This window comes from Gossypium raimondii, chromosome 4 (assembly GCF_025698545.1).
Source record: "Gossypium raimondii isolate GPD5lz chromosome 4, ASM2569854v1, whole genome shotgun sequence".
Taxonomy (NCBI): Eukaryota; Viridiplantae; Streptophyta; class Magnoliopsida; order Malvales; family Malvaceae; genus Gossypium; species Gossypium raimondii.
In genome coordinates, this window is record NC_068568.1 from 18439554 (window position 1) to 18440707 (window position 1154).

Consider the following 1154-nt stretch of genomic DNA (forward strand, 5'->3'; position numbering starts at 1 on the left):
CCAACTTTGTGCCTCAATCCGATCCTTGTGAGAACGATACTCACTCATCACTTTATTACTTGAACCGACATGTATACTTGCACAAATCGCATATCATTTCATATGCGACAAGTTTTTGGCGTCATTGCCAAGGATCAACAATTTGTTAAAATTTGGTTTTGTTATTTTACTTAGTAGTTTTATTTAATTTAGTTTAATTTAATTTTTATAGGTTTACCATCAGTGCATGAGAAGAGACATTCTTGCTAACAAATAATACCTTTTTGATCCAAAGATTGACAGAACTTTGCGAAGAAAAATAAAAGAATTGAGAAAAATGGCTGGAAATAGGAATAATCTAAATGGCAATCCAAATGATCACAATGAGAATCCTCACATGGGGCATGTGGTAGATGATCGAGATAGGCCAATCAGAGAGCATGTTGTCCCGATGCTAGATGACTTGAATCTAGGAATAGTCAGATTGACTATAGAAGCTCAACAATTTGACTTGGAACCAGTAATGTTCCATATGTTATAAACTGTTAGGCAATTTGGTGGTTTACCCACTGAAGACCCACGACCACATTTAAGAAATTTTCTAAAAGTCTATGACTCATTCAAAAAACAGGGTATTCCTGAAGACGCTTTGAGACTTAACCTATTCCCATATTCTTTGAGAGATCGTGCAAGAGCATGGCTGAATGTTTTGCTATCGGGAATAGTGGCATCATGGAATGATCTTTGATAGAGATTGTTGCTACGGTATAACTCACCAACTATGAATGCCAAGTTGAGAAATGATATTACATCTTTTCAAAAATTAGAAGATGAAATATTATATGAAGCTTGGTAAAGATTCAAAGATTTAATTCGAAAGTGCCCAATGCATGGATTCCAGCACTGGACTCAAATGGAGATGTTTTACAATGGGTTGAATGTGTATATGAGAATGGTAGTTGATGCCTTATCCAATGGTACTCTATTGGATAAATCTTACAATGAAGCATATGAGATTTTGGAAAAGATTGTAAACAACGATTATCAATATTCAACCATAAGAGTTGGGAGGAGTAAGAGAGCTGTTGGGACCATGGATCTTGATGCAATCACATCATTAACAACCCAAATATCCTCTTTAAGTAATATGATTAAAATAATGAGAAATCTAACTG

The 1154-nt window shown here is 34.9% G+C and overlaps 1 non-coding gene across 1 annotated transcript; it reads right to left on the reverse strand.

Moving 5' to 3' along the window:
- Nucleotides 1-769: 769 nt before the first annotated feature.
- LOC128040819 (small nucleolar RNA R71) lies at nt 770-876 on the reverse strand. Its single transcript, XR_008195625.1, has one exon. It is a non-coding gene; the product is annotated as a small nucleolar RNA R71 (small nucleolar RNA).
- Between the last annotated feature and the right edge of the window lie 278 nt (nt 877-1154).